This window comes from Lepidochelys kempii, chromosome 1, assembly GCF_965140265.1.
Source record: "Lepidochelys kempii isolate rLepKem1 chromosome 1, rLepKem1.hap2, whole genome shotgun sequence".
NCBI classification, from domain to species: domain Eukaryota; kingdom Metazoa; phylum Chordata; order Testudines; family Cheloniidae; genus Lepidochelys; species Lepidochelys kempii.
In genome coordinates this window covers 259,054,629-259,074,272 of record NC_133256.1, presented here as the reverse complement: position 1 = coordinate 259,074,272, position 19,644 = coordinate 259,054,629, and the positions used below count along the sequence as shown (strand labels likewise).

Here is a 19,644-nt window from a genome sequence, read left to right as displayed (position 1 = left end):
TTTTCCACAGACTGCAATGGGAGTCGAGCTCAGGATTGTTGAACCTGGAGGTTCACAAGAGTCTGCAGCATCTGAGTTTGCTGAAGAAGCTCATTCTGTCCTGGTGCATCTCCCTTCCCCTTCCCTGCGCCTTTCTCCTGTCTGCTCTTTCCTTCTCCATGCAATCTGCCATATTCACCCTCCAGGCCCGCTGTTCAAGGTCTGATGCAGCACTGGCTTGCAGGATCTTGCAGAAGATGTCCTCCTACATAGTCTCCTTTTTCTCTTCCTTATTTGGGTCAGTTGTTCCGCTGCAGTGGAGGGGGTATCCCTTAAGGGCGCAGCGGCTGCAGCAACAGATAAAACACACCAGTACCATTCTCAATATAGTAGGAACAGAAAACAAAACTTAAGATTCAGGACTTCTCTCTTTCCTTGCTCCCCTAAAATGTTAAACACGACATGCTTATTGGCACTTCTGCTTTGGTGTGATTGTGTCTGGTGCCCCTCTCAGCTCAAGCTAGGATGAGTGTGACCTGCCAGGCGTGAGGGAAACAATGACAGAATTGCTTGCTTGCATGAAAGTGAGTATAGGGCACCGGCCCTGAATACTGGCACCATTTTCTACATGGGATGGTGGTGTTAGCTGACACAGAAAGAGCACAGCTGGTGTCCCAAAGTTGCCTTTTTCCATATGCTGTTAGCCAGTTTATAGTAGTCGTGCCTGTTGAAGTTATCAATGACTGGTGTAGGAAAGTGTCCTACTGCAAAGGAAGAAATAAGGCTGCAATCCTTCAAAATGGTTGGGAGGGAATTGCAGAGTACCTTTCATCAAGATCTCTGAGAAGGCTTCAAGGGACTTCCCTATTTACATAAACTGCTCCACATTCCCCTCCACCCACCTAACTCAGAGGGGAATGAAAAGCCTCTGGCAACTCGACCTCTGTGTTATACTACTACCTCTTTTAGTACAAATAAAGTTATGAAAAGTCAACTGCTGAGTCCTGCTAAGTTGAGGATGCCATCAGTGTAATGGGAAATTTAGTTCCGCACTTACTCAAGATTCCTTCCCCCTGAGTTGGTGATCACTCGTGTTTGACTGCAGAGACAGGCTGTGGTGGAGTCAAAAAGAAAAAAAAAAGTCCTGACTTACAGCACGGCTCCGGTCACCTGTCCCCCATATTCCTCTTCCTCATCCACCTCCTCATTCTCACTGTTTACAGCGGAGGCCTGTTACCTGGGCTCCTCAGAGGTATTGACTGTGGTGTGTGTGGTGGTGGTGGGCTCTCCTCCAAGTATGGCATGCATCTCTTTGTAAAAGTGTCTGCCTGCGGCTTGGCACCGGATTGATTTTTGATCTTCCTGGCCTTCTGGTATGCCTGCTGCAGTTCCTTGGGTTTCACATGGCACTGCTGCTGGTCCCTGTCGTACCCCTTCTCCTGAATCCCCTGAGCAATCTGCTCATAGATGTCAGTGTTTCTACGGTTGGTTCGAAGCTGTGCCTGCACAGCCTCTTCTCCCCACAGGCTTAAGAGATCCAATATCTCCTGTCTGCTCCAGGCAGACACATGTCTGGAACATGAATCTAGCATGGTCAGCTGGGCAGTTGAGTACAACCACGAAGAGCAGATAGTGATGTGCTCACCAAGCTGCTCAACAACCAGAAAAGGGCATTTCAAAAATTTGCAAGGGTTTTTAAAGGAAGGGAGGAAGCTTTTGGTATGTGTGCACCCTGGGCAGCGGAGTTAATGATTTTGACCAGAGTGGTCAATGTTTGGCATTGTGGGACAGCTGGTGGAGGACTGTTAGGGTTAACATAGGTAACAGTGTCTACACTGCATTGACCATGGATCTGTGCTGTCTGGGAGCTGGTGTTCTTATGTTGGCTTAATGGGGTCCTTACATAAGTCGGAGACAAATTTAAATGTAAACACATGCACAAGTAGGTCGATGGAAGGCATCTTATGTCGACTTAAAATTGTGGTGTAGACCAGGCCATAGACTTTTAAAGCTGGGCTCTCTTCTTTTTCTGTCCTGTTGCCCTAATGTTTTTTTAATGTGACGTTCACTCTCTCGTTGGAGTCTAGTGAACTATTCCTGTCAGTATAATGATTCCCACCTGTTGCTTTAGCCCTAGCTATTTTCATACTAGGAATGGAGGAGGAGAGGGAAGGAAGGCTTGTTTACTAACTGTGATCTAGTTGAGCTCTCAAAGTCTAGCATGAAACCCTCTTAGCAGGAAGTAACACTAAAACGAAAGCATGGTAGGGCTCCCACATGTAAGAGAGAGAGGCAGGGGAAGCAGATACATATACAAAATGACAGAATAGAATGGGTGTGGTGCATTCTGTGCAAGCATCGATAGTATATATCAAAACAACCTTTATACTAGTAATGATACCATGTAAAATTTACTGTAGAAACGCCCTCACCTATCAACTGAATCTCCTTCACAGTTTAATCAAGCAAATTCACCAGGCTTGAAGAGGCTGGGAAAGTGATCCCTAGCAAACCATTTGTGTGGCTCTGCATTTATTTGCTGTCTAAAAATATATTCAGTGTATGTATATACTTTTAAATGTCAGATAACTAACTGCCTGATGCTTCAGACAGCCTGGTAAGTGCTGAAAAGCAGGAGCTCTTCATATATAACACTTTTTGATACTTGCACTCTTGACGCTCTGCCTGCACTGCATAGAGAAACTACTTTTCTAGTGAAACATGCTTCAGCACAGTTCTTGCTAGAAGATTCTACCATGGTTTCCCTGTCCAGCATAGCTAGGTGCCAAAGAGGGTCAATAGTCTCTGCTTATAATGTCTTCAAAGCCAGCTGACAGACTGTTTGCATAAATCTAATCTCTGTAGTTATACTGTGGTGTAAGATGTCTGTCATTTCCTTCACCCCAAGTTATTTGGTGTTCTCACATGTTTTAAGTCATTGATCGATGTTAAAGAAATACATGCCAAAAATAAGTGACCTGCTCAGAAAACTCCATCTATCCAGCTTTCCCTGAGCATTGAATTACTGATCCTGTCATCTGCTACACCAATAAATTTCAGTTCAAAATGTCAAAGCAGTACTTCTCTTAGCAAGAGCAATCTCTCTGCCAACCTGTAGTAAAGAATGGGAGGTGGAACAGGCATAACTAATCTGTGGGATGAAGAGACTGCTCCTGATGCCCTCTCTCTGATAGGGGATAGTGGGTGGATGCCATGTTAACTTGTTAGGGTACCATGAACCAGACTTCCAGTTTCCCCTTTCTTAACTAAGACCAATGGAAAATGAGATAGATAGACCATATTCATTCCCTGTGGGGGAGTATCTGTAGCTCAACTGTAGTAGAAAATAGCTCTGTTCACACCAAGAACAGAACTGTGCTAGTTACAAATGTGTTTAAATGTGATGGTTGCTAGCAAAGACAGTAACGTTTTCCCTGTCTGTTGTGTGCAGGGATTTTTTTCTGATAAAAATCATGCTAATCAAACTGATAAAAACCTACAGGCCTATCTGCACAAACCATAGAACAGAATTTAACAATCATGCTTAACCAGGGTTTTATTGTCCATATAATGCAATAGGTGCCTTTACAAGGGAATATAATGGTGAGCTCCCTGATCTGCCGTTTTGAAGTCTAAAACGGGACCAAACACTTAACGCAAGGTCAACTGACTTGAAGGTATAGGGAGGACAGTGTTAACAACAGGAGGGGATGGAGCCCTCTTGGGGCATAGCTTTTCTCCAAGGGTGAGCTGAAAACTTGGTGGCATTATAGCTTTCTGGATAGTCTTTCATTTATCCCCTCAAACCCTTTTTTAAATAAAATCCTTCAAGTTTAATAACTCAAAAGGATGGTGTTTCTCAGGAGTTAGGGTCTGTGGAAAAGTTTAAACTGACGTGGCCAGTGTGGATTCTTGCATTGAGTGGACAGGGACAAAATGCTTACTGAAAAGTGAACTGTCAGGCTGGTAGAAGCTTTCCAGTGGAGTTTCTCAGGGATCGGACTTGGGACCAATCTTTTTAAACATTTTTATTAATGACCTTGGCACAAAAAGAGGGAGCACGCTAATAAGATTTGTGGATGACACAAAGTTGGGAGGCATTGCCAATACGGAGGAGGACTGGAATATCATACAAGAAGATCTGGATGACCTTGTAAACTGGAATAATAGAAATGGGATGAAATTAAATAGTACAAAGGATAAGGCCATGCATTTAGAGACTAACAACAAGAATTTTTGCAATAAGCTGGGGATGAATCAGTTAGAAGTGACAAAGGACGAGAAAGACCTGGGTGTATTGATTGATCACAGGATGACTGAGCCACCAATGTAATGTGAACATGAAAAAAACTAATGTAGTCCTAGGATGCAACAGGTGAGATATTTCCAGTACAGCTTGGAAAGTGTTAGTACCATTATACAAAGCACTGGTGAGACCTCATCTGGAATACTGTGTTCAGTTCTGGTCTCCCATGTTTAAGAAAGATGAATTCAAACTGGAACAGATGCAGAGAAGGGCTACTAGGATGATCCAAGGAATGGAGAACCTACCTTAGGAGAAAGAACAGGAGTACTTGTGGCACCTTAGAGACTAACAAATTTATTTGAGCATAAGGTTTAGTAGGCTACAGCCAGCTTCCATGGGCGACAGCCCACTTTGGGCTGTAGCCCATGAAAGCTTATGCTCAAATAAATTTGTTAGTCTCTAAGATGCCACAAGTACTCCTGTTCTTTTTGCGGATACAGACTAACATGGCTGCTACTCTGATACCTTAGGAGAGGAGACTCAGCTTGGCTTATTTAGCCTAACCAAAGGAAGGCTGAGGGGAGATATTGTTGGTTTCTCTAAATACATCAGAGGGATAAATACAGGGAGAGAGAGGAGTTTAAGTTAAGCGCCAGTGTTGACACAAGGACAAATGGATATAAAGTGGCCATCAACAAGTTTAGGCTTGAAATTAAACGAAGGTTTCTAACCATCAGAAGAGTGATGTTCTGGAACAGGCTTCTAAGGGGAGCAGTGGGGGCAAAAAACCTAACTGGCTTCAAGACTGAACTTACCTTCAAGCCCTGCTCTCCCTCCCACCCTCTGCAGCCTCAGCTCGCTGTGCCTCCAGCGCTCGGGCTGCGAGCTCCTGCTGGGCAACGCAGTGGCATGGCTGGCTCTGGCTGGGCGACACGGCTGCCAGTCCTGCTGCTCTGAGCGGCATGGTAAGGGGGTGGGGGAGTTGGATAAGGGGCAAGGGGTCCCGGGGGGCAGTCAGGGGACAGGGAGCAGAGGGTGGTTGGATAGGCGTGGGAGTCCTGGGAGGCCTGTCAGGGGGCTGGGGTGTGGATAGGAGTTGGGGCATTTGGGACAGGAGCAGGAGGGGTTGGATAGGGGGTGGGGTCCTGGGAGGGGGTGGTCAGGGGACAAGGAGCAGGGGGAGTTGGATGGGTTGGCGGTTCTGAGGGGGGCAGTCAGGGGGCAGGAAGTGGGAGGGGTGGATGGGGGTGGGGGCCAGGCTGTTTGGGAGCCCCAATGTGGCCCTCAGGCCAAAAAGTTTGCATACCCCTGGACTAGATGATCATGATTGTCCCTTCTTATCTTAAAGTCTTTGAGTCTAAAGATCTCACCCTATGGTTTGCATCTCTACTGGCTAGTCAAACTATTAGAACTCAGATTATTCACAGTTGAAGGGTCATCCACATTCCATATATGGACATATTAATGAACTAGTTCCGATGTTCTTCCCTGATAACGATACATCTACTATTCATTAACACATGCATTCAGCAGCTGTTCCTGGCCTAACTTCTTTTTCACACAACCATGCTGTTGTGTGGGAAGTGAGTGACGCTGATTGGCTGACCACCTTCCAAAGGTGGAGACCCAGTTTCAGCGCTCTCTGCATGGAGTTTGCCCTAACTTTACAATGCCAATATGATGCTTGCATGGGGCTAATCTCTCTCTGGACAAAATAATTAGTATAACTTCGTAAAGTCTGGCTACAAATGGAGTACTGTTCCTTGGCTGTTTGTCATTGGAAAGCCCACAGCAGATGCTGGAAGAGTGCTTAGAAATACACACTTCTGCTGGACCATTTGATCACCATTACAAACGGCATTCAAGGCCCTATACTACCCTCCTCAATCTGTATCTCTGATCTCATCGCCTTTTAACTCTGCATCGCCTTGTGTCCCCACTGTGTCCCCCTGTTTCACAAATGATACCAGGCTTCATGCTTCGTTTCTTCACTTCTCTCACTCCCAAGCCTCTATGCCTCCTCCTGTGCTGCTCCTGTGCACCAACATCCTTCCAAAACCTATTTGCCAAGCCGTCTTCCTCACCTCATCCAAATCCCTCTTAAACCTACTTTTGCCATCTTGCCTGAGGGCAGTAGGGGACTGAAAAACAAAACAAAACTCCCAAGTGAATGGAACTCTTGTGCCTCTCTGAGTAACCATGTGAGTGTATTGTTGCTGATGTCTTTTTGTTGATCCTCACTTTTGTGTTATGTAGATTGTAAGCTTTTTAGAGCAGGGACCTTGTCTGTACTTGATCTGTGGTCATGCAGGCCATTGTGAATTGCTGAGTTTGGTTTGCTGATGTTAATAAAATTCTGGCATCAGAGGTTGTTGGGTTTTTTAATTATGGATCAATGCCCTGTTGTACTCGGCACTGTACAAACAAACAAACCAGTCCCTGCCACAGAGAGTGCTCATCCTAGGATATAGACTGTGTACCGGAGGACATGGTAATAGTAGAAACAAATGTGTTAGTAGACTTTTCAAGAATTCCAGGTTGAACACGATGGGACGAATAGGATACTTTTCCACATCAGGGAAGTTGATATGCTTGTTGTGTATATGGTGAATTTGGGGGATCCATCCTGTCTACTGCTGATCTTTGTGGGGGAGCCTCATTTCTCCTGTGACAGAGATGCATGCTTCAGATCACGTCACATGGTGATGAGCATGGTTTAAAAACTTAGAACTTTTTCTTGAGCAGAAGCTGAATGGTGGTGGAATTTGCTTTTGGGAGACTGTAAGGAAGGTGATGGTCTACTGCAGCACAACAGTAATGACCTTTAAACCTCTGAAGTGATGGCTGCAGGCTGTGTGCTCCACAACCTCCAGAAAAGCAATGAGGAAAGTTAGCTCACAGCCAGAATGAAGAGTGCAGGGTAATTCCCTTCAGGCAGCCTGAAGTTTTCCTTCTGTGAGAGGACGAGGGTATAGGATGGCAGCCAGTGGCAGAAGTGCCAATGAGATAAGGAATCCCTGTGTCATTAATTTGCCTTTATATGTGGATGTTTAGAGGAGGACAAAACTGTCTTTGTCAGAGATCTTATGAAACAATGGTCAGTGCAGCTAATCAAACAGACATTACCTAGAAATGAAAGTCTATAGCCAGCTAGTTTAAAGGCGCTGAGATGTGATTTCTAAAAGCTGATTTCTTCATCCCTAAACATAGTTATTTTATGCTTATATCCACATACAGTAAAACCTCAGTTACAAACACCAGAGTTATGAACTGACCAGTTAACCATACACCTCATTTGGAACCGGAAGTATGCAATCAGGCAGCAGCAGAAACAAGAAAAAATAAAGGGAAAGCAGCATTTTTCCTCTGCATAGTAAAGTTTCAAAGCTGTATTAAGTTAATGTTCAGTTGTAAACTTTTGAAAGAACAGCCACAATGTTTTGTTCAGAGTTATGAAAAGCCTCCATTCCCCAGGTGTTTATAATTCTGAGGTTCTACTGTACTTAGAAGCACTCAGTTACAACTTTTCTACCACCAGCTACAACAAATTTCCTCTAAGTCGCACATGATTCTAACTCACCATCTTACGCATTCGTCTGACGTGGATTGTCTTGGGGAAATTCTTTGCAGGTTCTTCTTCCAAAGGTTGTACAAGGTAACATTAGTCCCTCCCTGTGTGGCTCTTCATGGAGGCTTATAGATACTCATCGCTCAATGCAGACAGCAACACAAGCTGCTGTGGGGGGCCTATCAGTGGAAGTTGCCTTCTGCTGTGTGAGGTCAATTTCTTTAGCTGGAGGAGGATGAAAACAGTTGTGTTCAAAGAACTTTGTAGCAATAGAAATATAGACATCAACGAGTAGGTTGTTTGTAATCTTGTGACCTTGCTGTGTCATTTTTCTTAGGCCTTGTTTCTTAGATAGCTTTTTACATGTCACCTTAGTGGACTCGGAACATCAGTAAGGTTCCACAGATTCAGTTCATACATAGTTATTATAGCCACACTTTTCACCTAACCCCTATTTTGAGACTATAAATGATTTCATGTGTCATAGGGATTCTAATCCAAATCAGTGCAGTGATTGAAAGCAGTTGTATTTCAATTGACAGGATTTTTGTAGATGTCTCCATGTCTCTTATCCTGCAAAGCGTATGAGATTAATTTATGGGATTGCATTTGGGAATGCTGATTACAGTCCCAGTGAGTGTTTAAATGTTGATTGTTACCCATACCAATACTAGAATACATAGAGTAGATTACCATGGGATCAATAGGAAGATCCCTTTGGTACGTAAGAGTTAAAATATTTTTTTAAAAGGTAAAATTTCACTTCAAAGGGCAAAGGCTAGAATTAGAAATGAAAATGGCAAATGTTAACATTTATTTTTAAACATTGAAAATGTTAACTATATAACAAAAATAGCAAAAATTTAAATTAATTTGAAGTTGATTAAAAAAAAGCAAGTGTTTAAACCAAACACACCCAGAATCTCCTAGGGTTAATTTTAAACCAACATAGAAAAGAACTGTGGTTAAATAGAAAAAAAATATATACAGAAATTAGGCATTTAAAAAAATTAGTCAAGGGCAACATTTGGGTTTTGCTGTTATAGGTCCCAGTACCATGAGCAGTTGCATACATGCTTAGCTTTATGCATGTGAGTAGTTCCCCTGACATCAATAAGACTACTCATGTATGCAAAATTAGACACACACAACTATTTTCGGAATTGGGAACTTAGGTTGTAAGCTTGTCAGACAGATAGTGCCTTCTTTATGTGTATGTATGTACAGCACTTAGCGTAATTGCCCAGTATCTATACTTCACTTCCACTATAGTGCACACATCCATCAGTCTTAATTATTCCAAACTTTACTTTAAGGATGGACCTTTTGTGTGCCAGGTATTGACTGACTACAGCTGGAAAAGAGGGGAGAGCCAGTAGCATGTGATCATCCAGGCTTCCGTGGGTCAACAGTAACATGTACCATGAACCACAGTTTGGGACCTGCTGCTTTGAGGATGAGGATCTGAGCTGATAGGTGCTAAGAAATGCTCTGGTTACCTTGTTTTTCATAGGCCTGGTCTACATTACAAAGTTGGGTCTATGTAAGTCACACTGCGTCAATCTATTTGTGCATGTGTCTACACTTTAAATCTGTCTCTGGCTGATATAAGTGCCCAGTTATGGTGGTGCAGTAAAACCACCTCTCCTACGGTGGTGAGCCATGATCGACCTGTTGCCGTCAATGTAGTGCAAGTGTACACAATACAGGACTTGTGTTGGCCCTAACAGTCCTCCAGCAGCTATCTCACAATCCCCCATGTTCTGTGACAGTAACCACTCTGGTTATTGTGAACTCCACTGCCCAGGGATGTCAGACCAGAAGCTACCTCCCTCTCCCCTTAAAAACACCATGTGTAATTTTGAAATGCCTCTTCCTGATTGCCCAGCTCAGTGAGCACACCTAGCAACTTTCTCTTGTTGTGTGCAATGGCCCAGCTGCCCAGGCCAGCTCCAGGCACTACATGTGCTCCTGTCTGCAGTAGACAGGAGGTTATTGGATCTCCTGGGCCTGTGGGGAAAAGAGGTTGTGCACTTACAGCTACAGACCAGCCATAGAAGCATGGTCGTCTACAAAAGGATTACGTGGGGAATACAGGCAAAGGGTTACAACAGGGATCGTCATAAGTACTGCATGAAAGAGAAGGAACTACGCCAGGCATACCAATCAAACTGGTGCTGAGATGTGGACCTGCTGTACTTGGTGGAGACCGTACCATTATCCCACCAACCACTGTAGATACCTCAGAGGAGCCAGTGCCAGAGATGCATGCTGTGAAAAGCGAGGAGGAGGAGATGGGTGGGGGGTGGAGGGGATGGTAGGGTGTACAGCTATGTGCTAAGCCAGGATCTGTTCAGGACTCTTATCACACTGTAACTTGTCCTGCCAGCTGAGCATGGACAAGCTTGATGAATAGGAAGGGACATCCTTGGGTAAATGTGTACATGCATTTTCCCTTACAAAGTGTAAATTAAATGATGATGCTGAGCCCAGCCCTAAGTTAACAAGACACAGGTATTGACTTTTCATTGCTTTACTTGTAAGAGAAGAGGTAGCAGAACACGAAATGGAGGTAGAGTTGGTATCTACTTTTCCTTCCGCTGTGGGGTTAGGTAGGAAAAAGAAGAAAAGCCCTTGTGGAGCAGTTTGTTTATATACATGGGGATGTCACTTGAATCTTCCTGAGATCTCAGCAAAAATGCAGTCCTCTTCTGAAGGCTTTGAGGAAGGCAGCCTTATTTCTTCCTCTGTAGTAGGACACTTTCCCATGTCATTCCATGAGGAGTTTGGTTGACACTATTGCAATAAACAGGCTAGCAGCTTATGGGCCAAGGTGACTTTTGGACTTCAGTAGTAGCTGAGCTCTGTGCCTTTGTTACCTGTGGGAGTGAGATGTCAGCTAAAATCACCACTGCCTGTGGAAAACAGTGCCAGTATTCAGTGCCATTGCCCTATACTCAGGCCCGTGGGATAGGGACCAAAAATTTTATTGTTTCATGCATCTGACACCACTTCTTCCCTCTCCTCCTCCTGTTCCTGGTGGACCATATTCACCAGGACTGGGGCTGGAGAGCAGTGCTAGGAAGAGGCACTCCAAAGCCAAAGTGTCAGTAAGCATATTAAATGTTTTTACGGCAATAAGGGAAGGGAGTTTTGAAACTCTCTTTCCCTTTCCACTGTGATTGTAAATCTAGTGGTACATTTGTATGTTTTTATCAGCAGCTGCTGCTGTTTTGGCCTAGAGGGGTATCTCAAATACCTGCAGAATACCTGACCCTGATGAGGATAAAGAAGAGAACATGGTAGGCCATGTTCAGCAAGATTCTGCAAGCCAGGGCTGCAACAGAGTGCAAACTAAAGCCTAGGGGCCTGACATGGAAGACGGCATAGAGAGAGAGCAGACAGCAGAAAGGCCCAGGAAAAGGAGAGAGACATGCATCAGGGCATAATGGATCTTCTCAAGCAGCAAACTCAAATGTTGCAGACCCTGGTTGATCTACAGGTCCAAAAATCCTGGACTTAAGTCTTTGGAGAATTCCATGGTATCAGCTCTCTATACCACGCAGCACACCACATGGCCCCATGGGCCGCATCCTTACCCCACCACTCCATGTGAGGGGACAGAGAGCAAGGAATACCACAGCTTCATATACCACCGAGCTGTGAGAGCCCTGCTTGGTGTATATGTAGCCAAAGTGGACTACATATGTGCACTGAAATGAACAGAAATGTTAGCTACCTTTCCAATTTTAAAGGTCCATTCTGTTCATTTACGTTAAAGGTTTATATTGCATTGACTGTTTTTTGCACATTGTTTCTCTTCACTGCTTTTGCCACTCAATTTCTGATTTTCGAAAACAACACATATTGCAGAATGCATTGCAGTACTCAAAGCACCCAGTATTCAGAAATGAACATCATTACAGAACTTATAGCTTCAGTAAAAGACAATATTTACAAATGTACAGCAAGCTCCACATAATTCAAATCTTCAGTAAAACACAGTCATAATTATAAATAATAGCAAGCACTCCCAATTCCTAACAGCACCCAAAGCTTCAAGAACAGTCCTGCACAGAAGACTACTGTGGCTGACCACTGAAGTGCTCTTTCAAAGCTTCCCTCAACCCGATAGCTCTGTGTTGGGTTGAGCTCTTCTAAGGGCTTTTGTGTCTGGCTGCTCAAACTCAGCAGACAGCCACTCCAACTCCTCCCTTGCAGCAGCTTTCCCCACCTTAGTCTCACAGATATTCTGTATACAACATGTAGCTTATAATTATTGAGATAAAAAGAAAAGGAGTACTAGTGGCACCTTAGAGACTAACAAATTTATTTGAGCATAAGCTTTCGTGAGCTACAGCTCACTTCATCAGATGCTCACGAAAGCTTATGCTCAAATAAATTTGTTAGTCTCTAAAGTACCACAAGTACTTCTTTTCTTTTTGCGAATACAGACTAACACGGCTGCTACTCTGAAACCTGTAATTATTGGGATGTTTCTGTCACTGAGATCAAATCAAGTAAGTAAACAGTGCCAGCATCCCTTCAGTCTACCAAAAGGACATTTAACTGTCATTCTGCATCTGCTGAGTTGGTAGTTGAATCTTTCCTTGGTGCTGTCAAGGTGGCCAGTGTACAGCTTCCTGAGCAAGGGGTCCCCTAGAATCACTATTGTCATTTCCATATTGACAGTGGTAATCTGCTGGACAGGAAAGAATGTCTCTGTGTTCTTAAAGATGTGAGCGACATTCAGCTTCCCTGACCATCCTGTATTGATGTCGGTGAAGCATCCCCTGATGATCCACCATTGCTTGCATAACCATGGAACAGTAGCCCTTTCTGTTGATGCACTCTGTGGCAAAGTGACCTGCTGCCAAAATAGGGATATGCATGCTGTCTGTCATCCCACCACAGTTTGGGAACCTATTGCTGCAAATTCATCCACTATGTCCTGCACATTTCCGAGGGTCACAGTCCTGCATAGCTGGAGATGATTAATGACCCTACTCGCTTGCATGACAGTGGCCCCCACTGTGGATTTTCCCACTCCAAAATGATTTTGCACTGACTGGTAGCAATCGCTAGTCACTTCTCCACTGTTAACGCAGCTCTTATTGGGTGTCCCTGTGTTGAAGGCCTGTAGTGAGCTAGGCACACGCATCCAGGAATCTGGCTTTTTGCATCCGAAAGTTTTGCAGCCACTGCTCATGACTATAGGATGTATCTTCTGCCAAACCAGTCTCTTTGCTAAAAGCTGTCTTCCCTTTTATAGGGCGGGGAAGGGGGGGGGGAAATCTCAAATACATTTTTAAAAATCAGAAACCGGAAAAACTTTTTTTTCCCTTTTGAAAAACCGCTGGCTTATGGTTTCTAGCCTGGCCCTAGATTGTCCCCTGGCATGGAAAAACCAAGTAAAGGAGCCCAGGAAAGGAACTCCGAGGAGCAGCTTGTAAAATTTTTCCCAGAGCATTCAAGGTTGGGGGTGGGAAGGGTTTGGAATGAGGTTGTGGTTCAAATCCCAAGCTCTATTGATCCCTTGGAGGCAAGGACCCTTTGCATAAAAACCCTGATGTCTCCTTCCAGGTGGCTTTGCTCCAGTGCTGCTGTGCTACCAAGGCTTCCCCTGGCTGTGGGTTCCCTGGGTATTTCTCCTGTTTGGCCATGTGTGTCAGTGATCTTCCATGTGTGTTGGATGAACAGAGCTGTGGGAGGTGGCATAGGAGTAATGGGTGGATTGCCTGTCCTCCCACTTGCACTGGGGCTGAACATGCTGGTTTCCACAGTGCTGGCTGGCAAAAAATAAACTTTTATCATTTACAAGGAACCACTGGTGATCTAAGTTCTATTTCTTGATGGGTTCTTGCTTTGTAGGCCTTTTCTCTGGACAAAGGGAAGCGGCTCACAAGCCAATTTCTCCCAACACTTCTGCAATGAGAAGAACCAATGACATGAATATAAATAAGGATGACTCGCTTCTGGTGTGAAAAGTTCCTCCTCCTAATGATTTTACAAACTAACCCAACAAATTCCCCATATCTCCTTAGTGTGGTTGCTAAGGAAGAGATGAAGAAACCACTTGCATTTTAACAGCAGCTGTTGCTGCCACACTGAAAAAAGCGGTAGTGAAATGTATAATGGTCTCAAATAGTAAAGAGAGGTGAGCTCCTGTGTTACTGGTTCTTTGCTCAGGCTCATTACAGGCCACTCTTTTTCAGTTTACATGTTTATGGAGGGTGAATATGTGGACGCTGTTCACAACAATAGCAATGGAAAGCTGCAAATGCTGAGTGTCGACGGTGTGATCAGTCTGCTGCCTGCTGTCCCCACATGGATATATGAATTATTGGCGGTCCTGTTCCCCAGATAGAGAACTCAGCCGTTTAATCCCTGCAGTTCAGTTGTCATTTACAGTCTGCTTCACTTAAATGCTTATGCTTATCAATTAACTGCACAATCAGCTGAGGGTGCAAGCCAATGTGCATCCTGCATCAGCTGTCAGTGGATTAAAGTGCTGGTATGCTCAGAAAAGTCACTTTGAAAAAGACACACTATTCAGTTTTCAGGGCAAATGATTTTTTCCCCCTAACCCCTGCTGCAGAAAACTCCGCTTGGGACCTGAGGCCCTGTCTACTCTACAAGAAAAACTTGTGCTGGAAAAAATAATTTAAATTGACGACTTCAGCGTTAGGCAGTAACCGAACAGTGAGCATTGTTTTCAAAATCATTTTGCCCACAGTGTCTCTACTCATATTGGGGCAACACTTGCTAGCTGTAAGCATTTTAAAAATGGTTTCTTAGCATTTTTTTAAAATGTAAACAAAACCTTTGGATCAGGTTGAACTCTGCCCCTGCTGCTTTCACCATCCATAAAGATTCTGTAATTGGAACTTACCAGACTAGGCTGATGCATGAAGTGAATTTGTGTGGGGGCGTGGAGGGTGAGAAAACCTGGATTTGTGCTGGAAATGGCCCAACCTGATGATCACTTTAGATAAGCTATTACCAGCAGGACAGTGGGGTGGGAGGAGGTATTGTTTCATATTCTCTGTGTGTACATAAAGTCTGCTGCAGTTTCCACGGTATGCATCCGATGAAGTGAGCTGTAGCTCACGAAAGCTCATGCTCAAATAAATTGGTTAGTCTCTAAGGTGCCACTAGTACTTCTTTTCTTTTTGCGAATACAGACTAACACGGCTGTTACTCTGAAACCCTTATTCGTCTCTGTGACTGACGAAATGGCCGATGTTGATATGGTGGGTCCCGGGCTTTTCTTGGCAGGGGGGCTAGGACTCCACCTCTTGCCCCTGCTCTTGGGGAGCTGAGGGCCCCGCTACTGGCCCGGGAAGGTGGTAGAGGAGGGTAGCAGGGAAGGGGTCTGGGTTCGCGCCTCGCTCTGAGCCCCAGCACCTCTCAACCCTTGTGGGTTTCTTCCCCCTTGGGTAGGGTTACCCTTGGTCCTTGACGCTGGGGGAGGGAGTTTCCAGCCACTCCCTCCAAATTCCTCAGCCACACACCTCCAAACTCCAATCCTCTCTCCTTCCTCGCTTCACCTGTCTGCCTGAAGAAAGGGTTTTGTTTTAGGTTCCTGACAGGGCCTAATTGGCTACTGGTGCTCCAATTAACCTGTAGTAACTTTCCCTAGTCTACAGGGAACCATGCCTTTATTAGCCTAGGGCTTATGCCTGTCCACTTCCCAGCACCCAATAAGACCACTCTCCCACTGCTCCCTGGCCCTGCTGTATCACAGTCTCCCTCCGCTAAAGCAGTTTTGGCACTCCAGAGCTAATAGGAGTCAAAATTAGCTTTTATAAATAGGTGTAACTTAAAGCTCCACAAGGAGCAGGTGCCTGGAGTAAGAAGGAAACTTTTTTAGACTACATCTGCATTTTAAAGAATAAATTCATAAATAAAATAACCTATATTAAGAGGGTGCAAGCAACATCCATTGAAGTGAATGAGTTGCATCCATTTATTCAAAGGCTGACTTTGGCATTAAGTGCATAACTAGAGTGACTTACTGTATAATACATATAAAATTCAAAGGCAAATTGTCATCTTAATATTAGAATTATTCCAGGCGAGTGAGTGGTAAGAGTATGCAGCTGACGTCACCTTTCAGATCATTGTTTACATAGCACTGATTTTTATCAGTCAGTTTCTAACTCCAGTAGTTTGTTAATTAGAGTAATAGGCTTAAGTATAAAAACAGTAACAAATGTAGTTAAATAAAATTATTTATGCTGTTAGAGACTGTGTTCATGTGTTATACAATGAACTTGGTCATATACATGTCCTTGGTGTAGTCCGATGGGTGTATGTTGAGGGTACTGCTTTTTTCACTTTTATAAAATGTGTTAGAAAAATACACATTGCTGCAATTTGTGCCCTGATACCAGATCACCTTAGAATGTGATTTTAAAGAAACTCTCAAATTAATCAGAATCAAATCAGGTCAGTGCTTTGACCCTATCACAATTCCAGGAAAAACTTACAATTCTACATGAATTGAGGTGCTGAGTTAGGTGATGCTTTCCATCTGAGTCCATACTGCATTAACGTGGTGTCATGATGTTAGAGGATACTGTGCTGCTGGAGTTCTGACTTGCAGATCTGATGTCAGAGGTATTGAGCACCTGTAGTCATTAAAGGTCCCAGGTTACTTTTTTCAAGAGTAAGGTAGTTAAAAGAAGACTTAACATTGTAAGTCATTAAAACTGAATGTTAAACATCTAACCTCCTTTTCACTTTTTATACTTTGCACTCTTCTTAGCTTTGACAATAAAAATAGACTAATTTCACTTTTTTTTGTTTCGTGCTAATGTCTCTTTCTAGCTATCTTTCCCAGTAAATCCTTGCAAGGGAAAGTTTTTAAATCCAAACTGTTTTGATTGAAATTGTACAAAATCATGAAATTGTTTCTATTTACATTAGGTTCTGGAAATTTAATGCGCAACACACCCCCCTCCCCCAGCCCAACATGTGCTTGCACAATTCTTTGTCTAAATTATGTGACAGTGTGCTTTTAATGTCAATATCCTGACCAAATTCCAATTTGGGTGATTACCTTCTGCCTACCCTGTTCCTCCATATAGTTCAATTGGCTACAATACTTTTCTTCACTTCCTGTTCTAAACTGTTGTTTGTGCTATTTAAATAATTTCACCTTAGTGCTGGTCCCTCTGGGTATTCACTCTGTGTGCCCCAGACTAGAAGACTCTTCAGCAGCAGAGTCCTTTGGTCCGTGTCTGTTTCCAACACCACCTTGTGCTCTGCACTGAGTATATAAGGGGTGGCACAGACCAACTGACTCTCCAGTTCCTTTCTACCGCTCATGGTCTAGGAGGGAACCCGTCTGTATTCGTAGTCTTTCCAGCATTCCTGATTGAACTTCAGCTCTATTAATAGAGTTATAAATATTTTTTTTTAGATAATTAGTAGGGCTGTCGATTAATCGCAGACTAACTCAAAAAAAGCAATCGCGATTAAAAAAATTAATCGCAGTTTTAATCGCACTGTTAAACAATAGAATACCAGTTGAAATTTATTAACTTTTTTGGACGTTTTTCTACATTTCGAATATATTTATTTCAATTACAACACAGAATACAAAGTGTACAGTGCTCACTTTATATTATTTTTATTACACATATTTCCACTGTAAAAATGATAAACAAAAAAATAGTATTTTTCAATTCACCTCATACAAGTACCCTAATGCAATCTCTTTATTGTGAAAGTGCATCTTACAAATGTAGATTTTTTTTATGTAACTGCACTCAAAAACAAAACAATATAAAACTTTAGAGCCTACAAGTCCATTCAGTCCTACTTCTTATTCAGCCAATCGCTCAGACAAACAAGTTTGTTTACATTTACGGGAGATAATGCTGCCCTCTTATTTATAATGTCACATGAAATTGAGAACAGATGTTCGCATGGCACTTTTGTAGCTGGCATTGCAAGATATTTACGTACCAGATATGCTAAAAATTGGTATGCCCCTTCATGCTTCGGCCACCATTTCAGAGGACATGCGTCCATGCTGATGATGCTTAGTAAAAAAAAAAAAAATAATGCGTTAATTAAATTTTGACTGAACTACTTGGGGAGAATAGTATGTCTCCTGCTCTGTTTTACCCGCATTCTGACATGTTATTTCATATTATAGCAGTCTCGGATGATGACCCAGCACATATTGTTTGTTTTAAGAACACTTTCACAGCAGATATGACAGAACGCAAAGAAGGTACCAATTTGAGATTTCTAAAGATAGCTACAGCACTCGTCCCAAGGTTTAAGATTCTGAAGTGCCTTCCAAAATCTGAGGGGGACAAGGTGTGGAGCATGGTTTCAGGAGTCTTAAAAGAACAACACTCTGATGTGAAAACTACAGAATCCGAACCATCAAAAAAGAAAATCAATCTTCTGCTGGTGGCATCTGACTCAGATGATGAAAATGAGCGTGTGTCAGGCCTCACTGCTTTGGATCATTATCAAGCAGAACCCGTCATCAGCATGGACACATGTCCTTTGGAATGGTGGTTGAAGATGAAGGGACATATGTATCTTTAGTGCATCTGGCACGTAAATATCTTGCAACACCAGCTACAACAGTGCCATGTGAACGTCTGTTCTCACTTTCAGGTGTAATGTAAACAAGAAGTGGGCAGCATTATCTCCTGCAAATGACTCTACTAAATGGAGGCTTGAGGATGGTAAAGTTAAACACCATCATAAAGAAGAACAAATTGCTCCATAGTCCCTCTAAGAAAAGACCTGCTGCTCTCCTCCTCTCCCTTCTCCTCAGTACCAAGTGAGACTATGCGACCGTGATGGCGGATGTGTCTGGAACTTATGGGGAGCGTGGGCTGGCATCATGGGTACTGGGAGCTACCAGTGCTCCAAAACTGTCTATGAAAGGAGCAGGACTGCCCCCTGCACTGCACAGGGACAGAAGGAAATGTTCACACTCTACAAATAAAAAGAAAAGGAGTACTTGTGGCACCTTAGAAACTAACCAATTTATTTGAGCATGAGCTTTCGTGAGCTACAGCTCACTTCATCGGATGCATACCGTGGAAACTGCAAGAAGACATTATATACACACAGAGACCATGAAACAATACCTCCTCCCGCCCCACTGTCCATACCAGCAGGACAGTGGGGCGGGAGGAGGTATTGTTTCATGGTCTCTGTGTGTATATAATGTCTTCTGCAGTTTCCACGGTATGCATCCGATGAAGTGAGCTGTAGCTCACGAAAGCTCATGCTCAAATAAATTGGTTAGTCTCTAAGGTGCCACAAGTACTCCTTTTCTTTTTGCGAATACAGACTAACACGGCTGTTACTCTGAACTCTACAAGTACATTACTGCACCGTTAGAAGACTGCTGCACCCAAACTTGCACTGGTGGATCTGCCTGTACCAAAGAGTCTGGCTAGCTATCCTCCTGCTGGGCCTTGATATGCTCTTCTCGAGGACCTGGTGATTTACACTGATAACCAATTGCTGATCCATTCAGACTTCATATTATCGAGGGAAGTCACTACCCAGTCATCACATTATTTGCTGATTCCCAGCACCAGCCGTGCCGTGGAGGCTGCAACATCATTGGTAAACTATTTGCTGGTTTTTGCCTCCAGCCAGACTGTTGCAATACAGATGGTACCATCAGCTCTGCCTTAGAGTTGTATGACTGGTATACCTTGGAGGAACAGTGGTTCCCCCGGTGGTCCTGAGATGAGAGTGGACAGGGCTTACAGAGCCTTCCGGATGCCTCTGCTTCCTCATGAACCACATTATTGGGCTAGGGACCAATGGTACCCTCGAAGGGCCCGCCTCTGTACCCTTA

General features: G+C 43.6%; 1 protein-coding gene and 1 long non-coding RNA gene across 5 annotated transcripts in view; one reads left to right on the top strand and one right to left on the bottom strand.

The window, feature by feature from the left end:
* The window catches only part of MRTFA (myocardin related transcription factor A), a 180,117-nt gene that overhangs the window by 100,418 nt on the left and 60,055 nt on the right, over positions 1–19,644 (top strand). The window lies entirely within an intron of this gene.
* Positions 7,923–17,802, bottom strand: LOC140904672 (uncharacterized). Its single transcript, XR_012156556.1, has 4 exons — positions 17,769–17,802; positions 16,957–17,188; positions 16,286–16,426; positions 7,923–8,018 (listed from the first exon to the last, which is right to left on the bottom strand). It is a non-coding gene; the product is annotated as an uncharacterized lncRNA (long non-coding RNA).